Raw genomic sequence first — 21707 nt, forward strand, 5'->3', positions numbered from 1 at the left:
ATGGTCATTTGCATTTCATGATTATATGAGTCATGCTACACTGGGGCACTCTGGTGCATGTGTCTCAGCTCTAAAATAGTGTAAATCAGTGTGTGTCCTAGTAAAATTCAAAGACTTGTTTTTTTTTTGAGTGTGTGTGTGTGTGTGTGTGTGTGTGTGTGTGTGTGTGTGTGTGTGTGTGTGTGTTTCTGTGAGTGTATGTGTGTGTATGTGTATAAGCACACAAATACATAAAAAAAAAAAAATAAGCCAGGCAGTGGCAGACAATGAAGAAATTTGGGTTGCTACCTGAAGCCAAAGGTATTCCTCTCAACTTTGCATGTTTTCTAGAATTAAACAACATGTTTCTGTTGTTTTTTAATTGAATAACAGGATATTACAATATACTGAGTGACCCCTTTAAATCATAGTTATAGTTTGTCCATCTGCATCATCAGCCTGCTGCCCATGGCTATAATTAGAGCTGTGTGCAGTGTGTAGGTTTGTGTGTGTGTTTGTGTGTGTGTGTGTGTGTGTGTGTGTGTGTGTGTGTGTGTGTGTGTGTGTGTGTGTGTGTCCGCACATGAGCACACGCGCATATGTGAATGCTAGGTAAGAGGATTATTATTTTAAAAACTATCCAGGTCTCTAGGATATGAAGTCATCAGGAGTTATAAAATTTTAGTATACGAGGATAAGGTGTTTTTTTTTTTTTAATTAATTATTATCAGAGTGCAGAGCCAGCCAACCAGCATTAACACATCAGCACGCAAGGTGAGCGGCAACAATAATTCAACTGGCCGCCTCCAGGAAATGAAGTCAGGACTGAGCACAGCAGGAAGGTTATTTTCAACATTTAGTCACTGCAGTTCATACTGCACCACAAAACCTCATACAAAAAATATATATTTTTATTTATAAGTTGTTTTATTCTATCCAGTATTGCACATAACCTGTCTGTTGACAGATGTTTAACTTTTCAGATATCATATCCTTCAGAAAATGCATGCCAATGCAAAAACTGTTATTCTAACAAATTTCTAAATCTATAAGAACAAATACTTTTTTGTTGTGCTTGCTTTGATTCTTGCACTAAGTGCTTGATATATCTATATCTATATATATATATATATATATATATATATATATATATGCACACACACACACACACACACGCGCGCGCATATACACATATAGTCAAGTGAGGTTTACACAACAAAGTGGCTATAACTGTATTGGGTGGAGTTATTTCTGGATGAAACTAACTTATATTCTGATCAGTTGCTCAGTCAACCATCTAATATTGCACAGCAAATGTGCATTTGGGTGAAATAAGTTGGAATACTTGTGACTATTGCTTATGTGAAACAAAACCGAAATAACATAGCTCTCAAATGTCTCAGATTTCATGGAATGTTCCTCATTTTGCACATATTTTTCACCTGTTTTTCATAAAATGTTTGGCTTCTGGCAAATATTATCAACTGTAGTCATTGATAGACATTTGATTTTTGCAGTTCATATAGTTCAGAAAGTGCACGCTAATGCAGTAACTTTCTAAAGAAATTTATCTCATATTCTGAGCTGTCATTCCTCATTATTTGTTTACAATGTTCCTGGTTCATGCACTAATATATTAAGATTTAGTATCTTTTATGACAATCAGATATGATAAACTCAGCCAAGTAGTTTTAACTGCTGGGTAGGCGTGGGGACTGGGGGCTGTCTGCAGATAAAATGAGCTTTCTGTCTTGTTTGCTCAGTTTAAATAACCTGTCTTTGCAGTATATGTGGGAATTTGTATTAAATAAGTTCTAATACTTGGGCTATTTTGTGTTTTGTGACACAGACTGAAAATGGATTAGAGTGTATTGACTATTTATTTATTTTATCACTATCAGATATCTAAAATGTGTCCAATCAAGAATGGAGCTTTAATTGAGGGGCATGGTTGATGCTGGCTGTAGTACTAGTGTGTTTTTGTGTAAGTTGGAATATTTTACTGTGGCTATTTGTAAATCATAATTGGATATTTAAGGTGTATGCAGTCAAGTGCTTGTAATTGATGGACTGGATATTAATGGATTATAATGATATCAATTTAAATGTTTTTAAATCAGGAAGATGAATTCAGAAGAACCTGAGCTTTTATACTTAGTCCAAAAAAGTACGTGAGAGGGCCCATGGTTTGAATGACAACCAGGGTCCAAGATGCAGTTAATCCACCATAAATGTAGAAAAAAGTTTGCATCCACATCTCTTCCATGATCATAGTAATAGCACATAGCTGTTATTCTATTACAATGCAGTCTATTCTAAACATCTATGATTGTTTACAAAGAGTGACTGACTGAAATGCTTTACAGGAAATCTCTAAAGCACTAACAGACTTGTGAATCTCTGGGGACTTTTTTTATTTCTGCAAGTATGTGTTTTAATCTTTAGTGCAAACCCAGGAACTAGTAAGAAAAACATATAGAACTGTAGGCAGTGCTAACAGTTCTCACTACTCAGATAGGATATATAGTAATTTAATTTTACCACTGTTAATCCTTGGTCAAGAGGTGAAGGAAACTTCTGAACTCTCCTTGAACCTGCATCATATTTTAGTCTGCTCCTTGTTAAAATTTGTGGTTTTCTGGCACATCCTTTCAGATTCCATCACCATACCTTTCACTTGTACTTAATTTTGAAGAACATAAATCTCAGGTTGAGACTGATCATAATAAAGTGACCATTGTCGTGGCTGGATGGGGGTGTGTGGACTGATCCTAGATGAAGTGCATTGCTCCAATTTTTTGTTCTTTCAAGTGAAACAAAAAGAACATCTCATTTTAGACAGATCTATAGTCTGTGGTAACAATACACACTGCCCACATCACAAATACACTTGGATTTATCTTTTATTTAATTTGTACGGAGTTGACATGGAGATGGAGTTTCATATAACAGTGATTAGAAATACATTACTGTGGCTGTCATGCTTTTTGCTTACTTCTCAATGAGTCCTCACAAGTATAGAGAATGTGACTATCATCTCTTGGCAGTAGTTGATGCATGAAATTAAATTGCAATTATAGGATCATGTTCAAATGATTCTTGATATGATTTGTTTTTGGGGATTACTATCTGTCAAAAAGCAACAAAACTGTTATATTTATTTGACTTTCTCACAGTCAGAGGTAGTGTACAGTCTCAAAAGGGGCACATTCAATCTGGTCACAATGTATGTGTTTTGCACCCAAGAATTTTATTACAAGTCCCTGAGTTTTTTTTTTATTCTGAACTTCCTTTGTGGAAGTGACATATGGCCTCTAATATATAAACAGTAAATTTCATACTTCAGGAAACTTTATTCTCACAGTCTAGCACTATACCTGGCATACTCTAATGGGAGAACATATGTGTACTAAATTCTGTTTACTACAGAAATCAATATCCTAATCATTTCACCAGGGCAAAAACAGATAGCAAGACAGATAGATTAGAGTTACAGATAGATAGATAGATAGATAGATAGATAGATAGATAGATAGATAGACATTTAATTTGTAACATGCTGTGAGTATGATGCCATACTTTTAGTTGGCTAAAACCTTCTAGTCAAATTTAGAGGCGTGCTGCTCTGAAAGGCCTGATAAAAGGATTGCAGTCTTAGATTTATAGCTGAATACCCAGTTATTATCTAAAATCTTCATAATGGAATCTGAAAAAGAAACTGCCTTTTAAAGATTAGCTCTAATGATTTTATATTTAGTTCATGTGGCTTTACTGATGTGGTCTGACATTTTGCTCTACAATTGTTTTTCATTGGCATAATGTGATTAAGTTTTGGTCAGTATTTTGGGTACATTAATGACCTAAATGCTACTTTTCTGGAATAGTATTACATCAGGAGTAAAAATCCAGTTTATTTCTCCTGAATAGAGACACTTTTTTTATCAATGGACTTATGACTACCACTTACAAGAAGATAAAGTTGTGTATGTTTTTACAGCTGGAATGACCGGCTATGTGCATTTTGTATCTGAGGATCATATTATATTAGTCAGAGAAGTTTGATACAGGTCTGTGTATGGTTACAGAGAATTTGTCATTTCTTGCTAATTAGCATGGTAATTAAAAGCCAGTACTGCATTTGAAGTCAAGCCTGAATGCCGTAGCACTCCTTGTGTGGTCTAAGCTGTACAACTGCTTACTGCATCATTACAAATAGTTTGCTACAGCTTAAAAGTAGAACATCTTTTTTTTAGCTAAAACCTGAGCTCTGTAGTGATCCATACAGGCACTACATTTGTAATAAGCAGTTTGCTACAGTTTAAAAAAAACGTGGGATTTTTGTCTTGTTTTTTTTTTTTTAATGCTGAAGCACTCTGTGCAGGCAGGTATAAACTCTAGCATCTGTTTGCAACATTTGTAGCAAATGCTTTTCTGCAGTTTAAAAGAATAAAATTTTTTTAATAAAATATGTTGAAAGATGGTTGGGTCAGGGCACAGAAATTTACCCAAATGGCTGGCCCTGGAGGTAGGAGAGGCATGTCATGTATCTGGCCATCTGACTGGTATGCCAGTAGAAGGAATGTCCATTGTTTTTCTTATTTGCTGGGGGGTGCATAGATTTAATTGTAATAAGCTGATCACATGCCTAGGGCATTAACTGAACCAGTTACACTTCTGATATCTAAGTTCTGCAAAACTTAGAAAGTACAAAACCCAACTCTTCACTGTACAGCAACCACTAACAATGGCCACATGCATATTTAAATGTTTTATGTTTAGCAGCTCTACCATTTGTCCATTCATTAATGTGATATCGACTCATATATACGCATATATATACATACACACACACACTTATATATGCATGAATCTATGATAGATTGTTGAGCACACAAAATGTCCACGTGCACAACATTGTTTGCACAACATTAAAAAAGCAGAAGATCAAGGGCAAACAGAAGGCACTGAAAACATTCTTGCAAGTGCAGCAAGCTGCCCTGCACCCCCATGTAGTAGGCTAAGCCCCCTACATCCTTGATAAATATATATACAAACTCCAAGATTGTATTGTATTGAGGAATGGGAAAATTCCCAAATCCCCACTGTACCATGAGCTTGCACAAGCACCACATTTCAATATTTTGTATTTTTTCAGTGTTTTGGTCTTGATTTTATGCATGTCAATGCTCTGAGCATTTGACAATCTACTGTAGACCAATATATATTTAAATCCATCTATCTATCTATCTATAGAGCTAAATAGGTGGATGGATAAACAGATAGATTGATAGATAGATAGATAGATAGATAGATAGATAGATAGATAGATAGATAGATAGATAGATAGATAGATAGAAAACTACTGTCAAAGTTGGGGATTCCAGGTCCACCAGTAAATCAGTTACCAGAGGGAACTGTGCTGGGCCCTCTACTATTTGGAATCTACTTCTTGGGCATCCAGGCAAAAGTAGATGGCCTGTGGCTTATCAAGTTTACAGCAAGGTGCAATCACTGAGTACCCCAATGATTTTAACATATTACAAAATGGGCTAACACAGATTAATGACTGGTGCCAGAGTCATGGTCTAAAACTAAATGTAAAGAAGTGTGTTATTATCCCCTTTGGCAAAGAAGTGGCCCCTGCAAATTACACTCCCCTAAGCTCAAACACATTGGTGAGAAACTTGGTAACACAGGTTGACAGCTATTTATACCTTGATGCAATGTCTCCACAGTGATAAGGAAAGCCTTCTATATCGTGCATCTCATAAATAAGGGCATCGCATCCAAGTCTAAGGATCTTACAACTTCTCTATATTCAACCCTCATCGGACCACTAATTGAGTACAGTTGTGCCTTTTGCATGTACCTTACCAGACACTTGCAGTGACTGGAGAGATCACAGAGGTTTCTAACCAAGAAAATTCAAGGCCTCTAAAACATGACCCACGCAGAAAGACTGAAGGCCCTGTCTCTGTACTGTGTATCCTACAGGCTGCTGAGAGGTGACCCGTGCCTGGCCTACAGAGCAATCTCTGACACTGCCCTAATGGAAATGCTGCATGTCCGCAAATCAAATGGGACAAGAGTGACTCACTCCAGGGTTCTCAACCTAGCCTGTGAGATAGACAGAACTTGTTGGGAGACAGATATACCTCTCAGAGATTGACGATCCTCTAGAATAAGCTCCCAATCCACGTGAAGCAGAGCTCCTCAATGACCCTATTTAAGCACAACCTTGACAGTTGGATGGGAGATTGTAAATTCAGCCCAGGGTGTCACCTATGTCCCTCATGGACAGGGGCAGTTGGTGCTAATAACTGACTCGACTGTTAGATTCTCTGTTTTTCCTTTACCCACATTAATACTCTATACAAGTTTAAAGATGCAAAATTTGGATTTAGTAACTTCCAGTCTTCTTCCATCTTCACTCAGCTACAACCCACCTCTTTTTACTTGGTTTAATCTTGAACCCCATATGAAAGAAAGCACCAGTTGCACAATTTCATTTGCATATGTCACTGGAATCATATAAACATTTGACTTATAGACTGTTTCCCCATTAATGATAAATTCACCAGGTAAACAAATTTTCTGAATGCTAATCTATTCATCCTTCACAGAAGACATATTTTTTATCAACCCTTCTCATTGCATCATAACTACATAATTTTTCCCAAAATCTAAACCTAGCAAAAAAACTTCTGTTATTGAAAAATATATAACCCTAATTCTGACATCACCCAGACTCTAACTTTTATCTTTATTCAGTCATTCTTCTTTCCTTTAAACATTCATTCAGAAAAAAACATTTCCCTCATCCATATTTTGTTCTTAGCAACTACAACTATATCATCTGCATATGACAAAAAGTCCAGTATCACCACCTCCTTTTGCATCAAATATCTAGCATCTTTCATTTTATAAGCCATGTCACTCACTATCACATCCATCATCAATGCAAGCAATGCTCCAGTAATGGGACATCCTTGTCTTATGCCACACTTCATGCATATTTCTTTAGTTAGCCATCCATTCAGTGACACTGTCACCCTATTATTCTGATATGTTAACGTGCACACTGCCCTAATGCTATTACCTATTCCATACTTACCCATAACATCCTCCAAAGCATCATGCCCTACTGTGTCAAATTCCTTGCTAATATAGCCTACCACAAGTTTCACATTCATGCTTTTACTTATAATATCTTTCAATTTCAGTCACACCAATAACAGTTCTTGACTCCCCTTCCCTTTTATACCAAATATAGTCTCCCTCATATCATTTGTCATCCTTCTTTCCATTCTGTTCTGCATTATATCAATAAAATGTTATAACTCGTGTTAATTAGCATGAGGAGTCTCCATTTTTTATTTTATTCTTCTCATTTTCTTCCATATAAAGTTAAATATCCCATTTCATAGCTCTTCAGAAACAAAATCTTCTATCAACCATTCATTCAGTACATTTACAAAATACCCTCTTTGCTAGGCCATTAGTTCTTTGTACATTCCATACGCTATACTATCTAGGCCTGATACTGAATCAGCATTTACTTACTAAGTAATTCATCCAATTCACTAATAGTAATGTCCTTTCTAAATTATTCCTTAACTCATTCTGGATATTTCTTTACTTTCTATTCTCTCTTATGTTCTGTTAGACATATTTCTACATGCTCTACTACAATATTCATAAATTGCTCGTTTTCCTTCTACCGCTCCATTTTCATTTTTTATTTCTCTCATTATACTGATATCTTCCTTTAGTATTTTACCCAAATATGCAAATACCTCCATTCTTCTTCTCCCTTGTAAATAATATCTCTGCCTAAACAAGAATGCCTTATTTTTCACCATTTGTTTTATATATTTATTTTTCCATTCCATAATATTCTCTTGTCTTATTCTTTAAATTATCTAATATATTCTCTAAATTTTCCCATACTTCACTTTCTTTGTATTTTTCTTTCTTTCTTACATCATCCTGCTACTGAGAAAACACTTCTTACACTACTTCTTAAATTCCCGCTAATACTCACAACAGTTTTTATATATGTCCTTCATGGTTATATGGTCCTTCCGTAACTGCAAAACTTCCCACTCTTAAATTCCATCCCATAATTCCTTGCGTATATTTTATTCCCTTTTCTGTTTTAGTATTTTTTTTTAACATTCTCCCTTTCTTTTATTATCTCCTTCCATACTGCTAAAAACCAATCCCTAAACCTTCTGTTCATACAGAATAATCAATTTCAAATCCAAGTGAGTACCTTCTATAAGTCCTTTGGCTTTTGTTCCATACAGTCAATTTACCACATTTTATCACTTCATGCATGTTTTTCCATATTTACCTTTCTTTTTCCATCTTCCCCTTATATCACAATTACATTGTCTTGCAATTATATTTTTCATGTTAACCACCACATAGTCTAGTCTTCAATGAAACAGCTTCTCTCGATCCTTGCTAGTTATATATGCATATAATGTTATAATTCAGTAATCATGTTCTTTCAACCTTATATCCACAACAGAAGACCTTCCCATCTTACCATTACTACATCTAGTATATTCACTGCTTCTGTACACAACACAACCACACCAAAACAATATTCACTTCTTAAGTTCCACATTATATTCGTACTCTTCTCAGGGATCTTACATCCTCCAACATAATAAAATCCACATCACATTAAACACACCATTCTGGTGTCCATATTCTTCTTACAGTGTTAATAACAGTATTTACATTTATTGGAATTACAACAAAATTGTTAATTTTCTTATTTTTAAGTTTAGGGGAAATATTTTTAAATGTTCATTTTCTTTCCCAGGGTATATAAACACTTGCCCAAACTTAAACTAAATACATACCAAAGTGATTAAAACTCACCCCCCAACTATATATATATATATATATATATATATATATATATATATATATATATATATATATATATATATATATATATCAGTTCTGGGCTCGCACTATAGTCGAGAAAAGGGCATGTTGGGCAACTGTTTACTTACCCTGGGAAGGGAAAGCTTCGGCATTCGGGTATGTCAGGTTTCAGTATTTTCATTCTCTCGAAAATGTATGTCAGTGTTCTGCTCATTGTTTTTTTAAAGTAGATCTATATATAACCAAAAGGTATTTGTCCTTTTCTCTATTGTAGTGCAATCTCAGATTTGGTATATTTAGTTGAGGGGATATGGGGGGCACAGCCCCCCAACGTAGTTGGTTTTTAAATATTCCTGTTTGGAAAACAAAGGTTCAGAGATAGTTATGGAGATCATGTAAGGTTTAGCAGGTGTTGGTAATTTGAATTATTTGATAATGTGTTGATGATTTTTTTATATTATTGTTTATGTTGTGATTTGAAGAGTGTGCAGTTTAGTGGTGAATATTCCAGGTAGTGTACATTTTTTTTTTAAATTATTTATTTATTTTTTTTTAGTACTCTTGTGATGAAGGGAATAACATATCACATGTGCGAGTTTTGAATCAGTGTTTTGAAAGTCCCCATTTTAAAGTTTCTGTATTGTGTAGATTTGGATATGTGGTCTTGGTATTGTGAAAGTAAGTGTTTTAGGATTTTGGTAATGTAAAGTAGATCCACACACACACACACACACACACACACACACACACACACACACACACACACACATGCGCACACACACAGACACACACACACGCATATGTATACATATATATATATATACATATATATATATATATATATATATATATATATATATATATATATATATATATATATATATGTATATATATATATTTATATATATATATATATATATATATATACACATATGCATATGGCGGTAGCATTGTTACCTCACAGCAAGAGGTTCTCCCGTTCGATTCTCGGCGTGGCTTGGGAGTGCCTTCTGTGTGGAGTCTGCATGTCCTCCTCGCTGTTGGGTAGCGTTCAAAAGACATGCGTGCGTAAATGGGCATGCCTTCGTTGAAGGTTGGGCATTGTGCTGGCACCTCGGCGTTTCGTAAAAAATCTAGTGCAAATCATTAGCGGACCAGAGTTCTGCTGTGGAGACCCCTCCGAGATTTCACTGCAGCGGGGAAAAGGGAATATTCCCATTCTGTGCTGTAGTGTGACTGCCGAAATCAATGTCCGAAGTTTCACTACTTTCAGCAAGTGGACTCGGTGAAGTGGGGTTCGAAGTAGTGTAATTTTGAACATATTGATGGATCCCATATAGATATATATATATATATATATATATATATATATATATATATATAGATATATATATAAATAGATAAATATATATATATATATGTATACAGAGATTTTTTTTTTTTTTTGTACAATCAATTATATTGATTGTCTTAACTGAATGCCTGTAGCTTTATTTGTCTTGTGGTACAAGCCATACCTTAAAAAAAGGTTTGTATAGACTGAGCTACCTCTAAGTTTAACAAACACTAAGTAAGTAAACAAAATGAATTGAGATCATAGTAGAACCCCAGTGAGAATGACATGTGAATGTTGCTTCTTGATGGTGATAGTAATACCAGTGTACATCTGTCAAGTGGAATTTTGCATCCCCTTAACCATTCCTTCTAGATTTGGCAAATGAACCTGGACAGACATCCACATTTATATCTTCTCCTAATGTTATTTCAGCATGGAATACATCTAGTTTTACATCCCTAATCAGTACCAGTTTATTTTGCTGAAGTAGCTGGTAGAAGATTAAAGGATATAAACATGCAATTCTTGTTAAACACTTTTCTATTAAATTATATGCTAGATATGCTGGAGACCGAGGGACTATTTCTAAAGTAAACCATGTAATCTGAATATAAAAAAAATGTTTTATGCTGGTAATAGGAGGATGCTGTGTTGTGTGAATGGAAATTAATATATTTTGGGAACACTGGGTCCAAGAAACTAGCCTTTATAAACACCTACTGCTGTATTAAGGTTGCCTTGTGAATATTAGCTGTAAAGATTCTGTTATTTAGATGATTCACTTCTTTGTGACAGGCTGTCATAGGGACGCCAAATAAGTGAAGTTGGTTTATGAGAACTAAGTTATTTAAAGTGTCAAATACCATTTTTAAAGAAGGAAACACTGCACTTGTTAAGTTTCCTTTGCTATGCTGTGGCGGTAAGGGATGGGTTATTACAGGTGTCAGTGGGGTAAGGGGAGGAGTTATTTCGGGTGTCAGTGGTCTGATTGTGAAGGGACAGTAGAGTTTTAGAAATTCTAAGTATAAATGTTATTTGTATGCATAGATCTAGATCAAAAAAGCCAATACAAGGCTCTGAAAGACTTGCAGAACAGTTTAATAAGACATGAGGTTTAACTCCTTATACCTGGAATTGCTACTAAGCACATTCTACAGTGACAGAGGGTCATGGCATACTATTGCAAAAAGGAGGTTACTCTACTGTTTCATGTGGTTACCAGAATGCATTCCTGTGAAGAAAGGCACACTAAGCCAATTTAAAAAAAATGTAAGTATGCATGTTTTCCACATGCTCTGAAGCTTTTTAAGGGGGATAACATGGCCCACTAGCCAACTACTGTGCCCGTATTGTGCCTAACTGGATGCATACCTCAATGTTTTCCATAGTAGCTGGGTCCTAAACTGTGTCTAAACTGTGTGCTACTGCTGACCCTGTTAATTAACACAAAGCCGTCTGCTAATGGTTTCTAAGTGTCCCCAGTGTTTAACATAGCCTTATTCAAAATACTAGGATGGTTTGTAGATGCCAAACAAAGGACTTTATGATGAATTTTACTTAGTGTAATTGCTTCTCACAAAGGACTTTACATTGTGCATGTAAGCCTGTATATGTTACAGAAGGAAGCAAAGTGATTTAATAACATATGTTTTTTGCTATAAATAAGAAAAAGGCTGTTAGATATTTTAACTTCGTCAGCACATTGTTGTGTTTCCAGTCAAGTTAGGATCATCATTTGCCAGTAAGTCATGGATATTTCATCCACAGTCTTATTTAATTTTTTTTTAAATTAGATAAGATCATAATATTGAAAACTTTTTGATCCAAAATGTTTTTTTCTGTAATTCTCTGCCAGTCTCTGTCACTAATTAAAGTCACCCAGTAATAGGCTGATGTTGGTAAAATTTATATTCTTTAATGCTTTTAAGAAATTCAGCATATTGTAAACTGTTCATGTGGGGAAACTATTGCAGTCTAGGGGTAACTTCATTATTCAGGATGCCTCACACTAATATACCACAATCAGTGTAAAATGAAATTGCAAAAAATGAAGTTTCTTTATCTTTGTACATAGCTACTCCCATGCCTATTTTATCAGGATGACACAGGTGGTCTGATTTATTAGAGCAGCCAGAGATTCTGTTATTACTGCACTAGTGGCATTTTGTAATACTCGTAGCTCCTCCCACCTCAGGTATTTGTACTATATGCATTTATAAGGTACTTTATAAGCTTTTAAAAGCTGCCAAATGTGTTAGTCGCCTTTATTGTGTTGAAATTGCCTGAAATGTTATGTCTATCTGTATGCCTGTCTGTCTATCGTACCCATCTATCTATCTGTCTATCTATCTATCTATCTATCTATCTATCTATCTATCTATCTATCTGTCAAACCATCCATCTCTCTGTATTGCTATTTCTTTATCTTTTTTTGTTGAGCAGGTTAGTTCTTTTGGGTCAATGGCCTTTTTCCATGGAATATCTGAAGTATATTCATTCTGATTAAGATAGATTAAGATAAAATTCCCCACCATTTGACTGATGGGAGTTAGAGAGTACATTTAGTTTTGAGAATGGAAGAGGAATGTTTTAAGGTAGACGACATTAGTTTGGCTTTGCCTGATAAATCTTATTAATTTTTTCTGCATAGAGAGAAAATAGCATTCAAGATTTCTAAAGCAGCTTTGGTTGTGATGATGGAAACTAGATGTTCATAGTGATTTTCTCATGAAATGGAGTGGATGCATCTAACAGAGTGAGGAACTTCTTATTCTGGATTCTGTTCCTCAGGACACGTTTAAGCTGCACTCTGCATATTCCACAGCTAATTCTGCTGCTGCTGGAGATGCTGAGCAGTGTGTTTGCATTATTATGTCTGACCATGGTGTTTCAGCAAAGCTTGCTTATTGATATAAGAGGAATACAAATTACAACATTTATCCGGTTGTTCCTGCTTTTGAATGTCTTTCTGCAGTTCCAGCAGCAGTTAAGAGTGGTTTGGCTGAAGAAAAAGTGTGAGACAGGTAAATTTATTATAAAATGAAGTAAAAATATATAAGGACAGTCCACGAATCAGGCAGGTAACTCAAAAGTCCAGTTTCAAAAATAAAATATGTTTATTAAGAATGGTAAGCGCTTTCACACAGAGCTTCATCAGACCATAAAAAACAAGCTGGTCGCAATTCATTTAAATACACTGCAATAGTCAATCAGCTCACATATGATGTTTTAATGAATCTGTGATTTCACTTTAGATGAATGAATGAATGGATAGACTAGGTTTGTTCTATAATAAGCAGCTTGACCACCTTGGCTACTAGAAAGCATAAGTGACTTGCTCCATCAACCCTCTCCCCAGACCCACCCCTGACACACACACACACACACACACACACACACACACACACACACACACACACACACACACACACACACACATAACACACACACAAACTTCCAAGTTTCTCGATTCACCTGTAAAGCAAGCAATACATTCATCAATCACTGTATGATAAAAAACAATTTAGATGACCATTGGGAGCCAAAGCATCTTTTACAATGCTCCAAATAAATGCCCCCATACCTAAACACTTGCATCACAGCTCTAAATAAAACTAATCCAGGGCAAATATCAACATAATCAGGGGCAAATCCAGAAATAATCAGGGACAATCGGGAATACTTATTTGTACAATTAACTTAAAATGTTGATAAAATAAGAGCATGGGAATTAATTTACATTTACTGAAGAAAACAGTCTATAACTATTGTCATTATTCATTAAGAAAGATTTACCAGCTCTTCTCCAAAGGTCATCAGCTTTAGAAGGGACTGACAGTGAGATTTTCAGATAAAAATCAGGGACAGACAGTTGAGGGGTATGACTTATAATATAACTTATATAAGGGAGTACTTACTTCACATATCAAAAGCAATTCCGTTTTACTTGTACTTCGCATTTCACCGGTTAACAAGTGCAAATACTTCAAAATGATGTTTATGGCTACAAAGTCACAGACACACACCCTCACCACTGAAAATAACCACTCAGGAAGCTAGTACAACAGTAGGGCTTGCTGTGAAATCAAGCCGCTACCTGCATGAAGATTAAAGTAAAATGGGGCAGGGAAAAAAAAAGTTAGCACTTCCTTACTGAGCAGTAGCAGCTTGACCTCAGGCCGCTTTTTCTCCGTCCTCTCGAAGGTTTTTATCAGTCATCTTGGAGCGCTCAATGGTGGCTTTATCTTCAGTACTTATTGTGCACGGTTCACTTTTGACCTGGCGTTATATTTCAATTTAGGGCTGTTCTTTTATACATTTTAAAAATGTATGCAAGCTAAATAATATTGCAGTCTGCACCCTGCTGTATACTAAAAATAAATTGTGGCAGTCACAATGGCACAAAACCTGGACTTCACACGTGTCTGATTTTCATTGAATTTTGTAACCGGACAATTTGTTAGAAAACCGGACAGTCCAGTCAAAAACTGGACAGCAGGCAATACTAGTTAGCAGATGAAAGCACTTAACCTATGTGTAAAATAGTTTTAACCCTAAGGGGTTCGTTTTTATTTGTTTTCTATTAAAAGTGATTTTTTGAAGGTAAGCATTTGCAGTGAGCTACGATCCTTTTTATCGTATATTTGGTATATATTTGAAATTTAGAAGAAGAAAGCACTAATCCAAATAAACTTTCTTTGAAGAAAACAGGCTAAAGGTGATTTTTGCTGAGATTTGTTAAAGCATTTACTAATCTAAGAACTTTTAAAAGGGATTAGAATCTTTTCTTATAGAGCTTCCAGCAAGCAGCAATGGTACATTTTCAACAGAAACTCAGCACCATTCTCTAGCTAATCCCTTTGGCGTTTATTTTTTTGTTCATACAGGTGGTGGCCTTTAGGCTTCCCAGGTTAGTATAGCTTGATTTGGGTAGCTACCACTTCATGGGACCTGTGAGTTTGTTTTCTTTTCTTTTGGTAAAGGGAGAGTGGAGAGTATATATATCAGGGACAATTGCAGCTGAAAATAATTTATCTGATTCATGCAAACAACATGAAAGAAATGCATTATTGGATGCTAATGTTATGCTTTTGGACCATTTTGTTATCTGTAGTGAGCTGGATGAGGATAAGTCAAGTATTGTTGTTGGGAAAGGAATCCAAATGTTGAATGGCATGCAATAAAATGCTCCTGCTTTTGACAGGAGGTTGATGTCAAGTGGGATGAGTGTGTGGGTTTAAAATATTATGAAATGGGGAATAAACTGAAGTGTGCATAGAACTTTAAGTTTATAAAATATAAGAAGTGGGTACAGGTAGCAGATATCAGGGACATAGACAACTGACATCAATTGTTTGTAGTGTTTCCAGGCTGAAAGTGGTAAGAGATTCTTGAAGGAGGTGATAAAAAGGAATATAAGAAAGATTAATGATTTTCTGTGGTGACATTGACATATAGTATGGGATAGAAGGGAAAAATGTATGTGTTGCTCAGTGTTGTAATAGAATGAGAAGAAACTATAAAGAATTGCTTTGGCTGATTCCACAGGGGCCTTTTCCTTCCAAGGGACCGATTCATAACCCAGAGACTGCCCATGCTATGGAATAGATTTCCCATACATGTCAAGCAGAGCACCTCACTGGCCCTCTTCTAGAGAAATCTTGATGAGTGGATGGGAAATAGAAACTTCACCCCAGGGATCACACTCCAGTGGCTCTACTCAACAGAGGCACTGGGAACTAAGGTCAGGTGGCACGACGCCAGGGTAATCCTATGGGCTAGGCTTGTAAAGGCTCCAGGGCCATTAGCCTAGTATACACCTATGAACCTAAGAGAAAATTATGGATATTTTTAATTTTGTACTTCCTATTATGAATGTTGTTAGAACAACAACATTATGAATGTACCTTTTCAGCAGGGCTCTAGAAAGATCAAAGTACAATACAAATTCCTTTATCTAGTATACATGCACAGTGTAAAGGTTGCATTACAGTATTGACTTTTGGAACCATATATTTCATTGGGGACATATTGCTTGGTACATTTGACTGACTTACTTCTGGATGGAAAGACAGAGTGGAGAAGGAAAAGGTATTTGGTAGTCATGCACTGCATTTAAAGTTACACACACACACACACACACACACACACACACACACACACACACACACACACACACACACACACACACACACACACACACACACACACACACACTTATGCGTATGTACTTCCTTCAGACAGTTTACACAAGCACATACACACATATACACGCACACGTGCACACTCACCTGTGCACCAGTACCCGCACATACATGACCCTTTGGGCATTAAGGAGAATCACCAAATCATGTACATCATGCATTTAGAGCATCTTGTGAAAAGTGACATAAACTTCATCTCAGAAAAATCACATGCCTACTATATGTGCCATGTCTACTTTCCATGCACATAGCCAGTTGTTAAGAATGACTTAGCTTTGGTGTACTGTTATCCTTCAATTTGATTCATTAAAGTACTTCCCTTACATAAAACTAGGCATTAAAGAACATCAGTATATTATTGTGTCATGCCTTTAAGTGGCATAGACCTTAAATCATACACACTACCACAGACAAGAATTAAAGCAATCAGGAAACCCGGAGTCTTCATTTATTACTAGAAGTACTTGGCTTTAGTTCAGTACACATAAACTTAACACAGTAATGGACACCAGATGTAAACCTTACCTTGGAAGCACTCCGAATCATAACTTCTATTTTCTTTAGAGTAGGTGACTACCTTGGTTCACCCTGGTATTTGTGGTACAACTACAGCGCTATTATTATTATTATTATTATTATTATTATTATTATTATTATTATTATTTCCTTGTACCACTTTGAATTTCTCACTTTAGCTGCTTAGTCAGAATGATTCTGTTTGTGTTTAGTATTATGACAACACAGTTAAACTACTAACTCAGTTTTCAGGAATATACTGAATATGAACAGAAATGGCAGGGAATTCAAGAAATCAGCATTGTGTTAAATACATTTATTGTATTGTTTTGTAAACAGTAATATGTTGTCAGCAAAGTTGTCCAAGGTAATGAAGCATTAACATTGCATTAGTGTTATTGTCAACTGAAAATAACCCGAAACTTATTTTGAAACAGAATTATCTGATTTGTTGATATGGTAGCTATTTAACTGTAATACTGTACAGGAGCATTTGTTATACGTAGAACTAGATGATGACAAAAGTTCAGGTCTACCAGTATAAATCACTTTGAATAGTAGAATAAGGTCTGTCCGATGTTTGGTAACCCTGAAATAACTTGGTACCTAAGCAGATGTTTTTGTACAGCATCAGATAAAAAATAGAACTTCATAAAAAATAAGTGTGCAGCTTCCTGTTAACATTAATAGTTTTTTAAAACTTCTCAAAATTATTGCTTTATAAATAGAAATGAATTGCAGGCTAGAAATGATGAAGTTAATAAGCAGCCTTAAACACATTTCAGTGCAGTAAACCTCCAAAAAAAAAAGAGAGCAACTATGTTAATTTCCACTTCTGCTCTGCAGCTTGCCTGGCACTGGCAACAAATCAAACAACAGAAGCATGGGGAGACTATTTCATCAATCTAAGTAAAATTTCCTGGTACATTAACTAATATTAACAACCCTTGCACTATTTTAACTGACACAAAATTGAATGTTGATTAGGCAATTACATTTGCAGGCTTTAGATCAGTAGATGAATATGAAATATGTCTAGCTGGAATTACAGCAGGCCTCCTTTAAGAACTGAGGTGACTATTGTGCTATGAAGACTGGTTTCCAAGCAGTGCTGTGTTAATTCACTACTCAGTCCTGAGGGATAAAATGCAGAGTTGTGAAAACATATCCATCCTACACAGAAATAAAACACCAGTGTAAGCATTAAAAAGACCAAGTGGTATAATTCATAGCTGAGTAGCATTTAGGAGCAAAAGAAATGTCTGTTGGAAATAAACCTGTAAACTGTGTACCAGTAGCAGGTGTTCTAAAAGAAAATCTGATTGATACCAAATGCAAAATAATTACTAGTTGTTAAAAGAATTGAAACAGTCACCACATAAGCAGGTGAGTGAGTCCACTTAAATGCCCTGATACACAGTTCAGCAGAAGACAAAAGCTTTATACAAACTAAGAATAAAAAAGGAAATTGTGTGAATAAAGTGATGTAATAAAGTTTTCAACAGTGTTCATATAAACTTATTAACATTTAAAACAAAACTATAGCAAAATCATCTAACAAAATGAGCACATCATATGAGGGTAAATCATTATATAAGACTGAATAAAGATAAACAATAACTAACACTACGGTTCTAAATTAATTGAATGAGCCTGGCAGACCTAGTATAGTTTCTGCATCACAATAGAAAAGAATAACGATCCATAAATATGTATAATATAAACATTTACGTATAAATTTTTGCCATGAAGATTTCATCAGAAGCAGCTAAATACTGTGCGAACACATTAGGTGTTCAAGATCCAAGGCCATTATTAGTAAGGAAGTTGTGATCCTGAAGCAACCTGGTTAAGTAAACATCATTTATTCAGGTTTGTTCTTAATGTCAGAAGATACAAGCCTAAAAAGCAAATACAAAACAGACAAACAAACAAATAAATAAATAAAGCCCTCTCCAACAGACTTAGCCACTGACAGAATTATTTCTATTTATTTATTTATTTATTTATTGACATTTGTTAACCAGGTGTGTCCAGCTGGGCTTGTGGTCCATTTTCAGTGGAGACCCAAGGAGAAAAGCTCCAGTAGTACATTTTAAACAAGTACAATTTTAAACAATATTGATATAATAGCAGTTATAGCAAAAAGATTCACATATGTTGGGTTACATGCAAAAAGTTAAAGTTGCATTAAAAAGAAGCTAAGTAACAATTTTACATTGATATAGTTCAATAGGTCAACAATAAAATGTTTTTGTTTGTATAAAATTATGCAAATGCATAGTAGACACATTGGAGAGAGAGAGGTGTAATGAGGTACTAAGTATGGTCCTTTTGAGGGCACATAAAGGGAAGGAAGACTAGGTAGGGTCATGGCAAGGGCAGGTTCTGGAATTGAGAAAATAAGCTTATAGTTCATTTTTAAAGTGTGAGATGTGGGAGATTGAACGTAAGTCAAGGGGAAGTTTGTTCCAAACATGGGCAAGCGAGTGTTTGTAGAGTAGACTGCCTACTGATCTTTTTGGGTGGTTGATATCAAGTAATTGTTGGTTAGACGTACGGAGGGTCCGGGATGGGATATAGATGGAGACTAAGGAAGATAGAGATGGACAGAATGAGGGTTTATAAAGAATAAAGTAGCATATGAAATTGATAAGATAGCAGAAATTGGGGAAGTTCAAGCCACTGAAGAGAGTTTAAAGAAATGCAGTGGTGTGAGTTGTATGGGGAGTTAGTAATGAATCTGGCTATTTTATGGTAAGTCTGTTGGAGTTTGTTTAGAGTGGAGGCCTGAATATTGGTAAGAACTGGGGTGGCATATAAAAGGGAGGGGAGGAGGAGTGCCTGGCCCAGGGTAAGCCTGGATTCAGGGGTTGGGAATTTTTTGTTCCGATATAGCAGACCTAGTTTCTGGGTTTTTTTTTTTTTGTTTTTTTTTATACATTGGAGTATGTGTAGGTTGAACTTTAGTTCATCATCGATAATGACCCCCTAGGAGTTTTGTGTGGGTGTCAGGTTGGATAGTTGTATTGTTAGAAGATGTAATTAAAAAGGAGGTTTTGTGATGGGAAAGAGAACGGGGAAGGAAAAGTAGGAGTTTGGTCTTTTTTGGATTTAGGATCAATAGGTTGTGAGAGAGCCATTGTTCAGTGGATAGTAGGGCCTGTTGAGTCAGGGAGTGTAGTTCAGGAATGTTATTTGAGATGGATATAAGTGTGGAGTCGTCGGCATACTGAATAAGGGAGGATTCTTTGCATGAGGTGTAAAAAACATTGATGAAGATGTTAAACAAAAGGGGTCCCAAGATGGAGCCATGGGGAATACCAGTGGAGATGGGAAGGAAAGGTGAGGAGGATGAAAGCCATTTGACAGAATGTTCCCTGCCAGATAAGTAACTATTAAACCAGGCAAGTGTGGAAGGGGATAGGTGGAGATTTGCAGGTTTGGATAGTAGTAGAGGATGAGAGACAGTATCAAAGGCTTTGGAGAGATCTAGGAAGATACAGGAAATGAGTTTATTGTTGTCTAGGGCCTCTGCAATGATATGAGTGAAGGAGAGGAGGGCAGTGGTGGTACTGTGGTGAGGATGAACTCCATGTTGGGTAGGGGTAAGTAAGTGGTGTGTCAGGAGGTGATTGAGAAGCTGTGAGTGAATACATTTTAATAATATCTTGGAGAGGGGGGGCAGAATGGCAGTGGGTCGTTAATTTTAGGGGTCAGTGGAGTTTCCACCTTTATGAAGAGGGATAGTGAAGAAAGATTTCCAAAGGGTGGGGACAGCTGATTCCAGAATAGATCGATTAATTAGTATAGATATAGGATAGGCAATTGAGTCATCAGCAAGTCTGAATGTAGGAGATAGATTGTCAGTGGAAGGCGAGCAAGGTTTTAATTTGAGTAGTAGAGATTTGATGTAAGTAATGGGAACTGGCTCAAAAGAAAACAAAGTTGTGTTAGTGGGAATTGGAGGGGTGGGTGTTGAAGTAGAGTTTGGCTTAGAGGTTACTAGATTTTGGATGGAAGAGATAAAGTGTTTATTCAGGAGGGTAGCTGTTTCCTGAGAGGAAGAGTTAGGGTATGGGGAGGGATTAGAGGGCTTTCCAGGATAGAGGATGTTGCTGAGAGTTGACCAAAGTTTTCGAGGATTGGATTTGTTGTTAAGCTGAGCAGAGCTATAGTTTAACTTTTTGTCATTAGTTGTATGTTTTTTGCAAGGTTCCTCAATTGCCTGTATTTTTGAAGAAAAGGTGGTTGTTTAGTTTTAGTCCAGGTTTTCCAAGCATGATCATTTTGTTTCATAAGGGAACTAGTCTCTTTGGAGAGCCAGGGAGCATAGTTTGATTTTACTCTGATCTTCCTAGAGGGAGCTAAGGAGTTTAGAGTATTCATGAAGATGCTATTGAAAGTGCTTACAGCATCATTTAGGGCATGGTGTTTTAGGATGGACCAATCTATGTTGTGGAGAATGGAGTTAAATTTGGATGAACTGAAAGTCGATAGTTTTCGACAGTCTTTGATAAGGTGCGTTTAGGAATATGGAAGTAGTGTCTTAAGATGGTGGTAGGGAGATGATCACTGAGGGAGTCAGGTAACGTGGTGGGATTGTGGTATTGGTGGGGGGAATTGGTAAGGATCCAGTCTATGATGAAGCTGGAAATGGAATTTTTATGGAAGTGAGTGGGAGATGTTATAAATTGGTAGAAGCAATGTAGGTGGATACTGAGTTGGGGGGAGTCAGTTGTGAGTTTGGACCAATCAATGTTGACATC

At 36.1% G+C, this 21707-nt stretch overlaps 1 protein-coding gene across 1 annotated transcript in view; it reads left to right on the forward strand.

The window, feature by feature from the left end:
- The window catches only part of CHN2 (chimerin 2), a 2549636-nt gene that overhangs the window by 1440949 nt on the left and 1086980 nt on the right, over positions 1–21707 (forward strand). The window lies entirely within an intron of this gene.

Source organism: Protopterus annectens, chromosome 3.part1, assembly GCF_019279795.1.
Source record: "Protopterus annectens isolate FY-2018-M chromosome 3.part1, PAN1.0, whole genome shotgun sequence".
Lineage (NCBI taxonomy): Eukaryota > Metazoa > Chordata > Ceratodontiformes > Protopteridae > Protopterus > Protopterus annectens.